This window comes from Triturus cristatus, chromosome 5_1 (assembly GCF_964204655.1).
Source record: "Triturus cristatus chromosome 5_1, aTriCri1.1, whole genome shotgun sequence".
NCBI classification, from domain to species: Eukaryota; Metazoa; Chordata; class Amphibia; order Caudata; family Salamandridae; genus Triturus; species Triturus cristatus.
Window position 1 is genome coordinate 84603447 of NC_140587.1, and position 486 is coordinate 84603932.

A 486-nucleotide genomic window follows, 5' to 3' on the forward strand; every position below is an offset into this window, starting at 1 on the left:
CCACTAAGCTATTGCATTTTAAATTTGCTCCTAGGTAAATAATTCAAGAATGTTGGTGTCAACACTAGACTTATATTGTTTTTCCTTAATAAAGGCTTAAGCAAACATGTTATGTACATCTGAAACCTGGTCCTTTTCTGATACAAATGAAGGAACTACTGCATGTGCATCATCTATATTGTTTACCCATCGCCAGAATGTTTTCTGCTCCCCTACTTGAAAATCTTCCAACATTTCATTCTTTATTATAAAACTCACTCTCCTACTTCTGATGACATACTTATATTGAATTTACAACCCCATGATCTGCGAACAGTTTACCTATTAACAGTCTCCTAAAAGAATGTCGTAATAGCCTCAGCACTTTCTTATCCTATCTACATTCTTCATTGAACCACCCCGGATTATATTTAGTGGTGTGGTTATTCCTCACTTTTACTGCCGACAACAGAAATTTGTTCAAAATCCATATACAGAAATAAAACC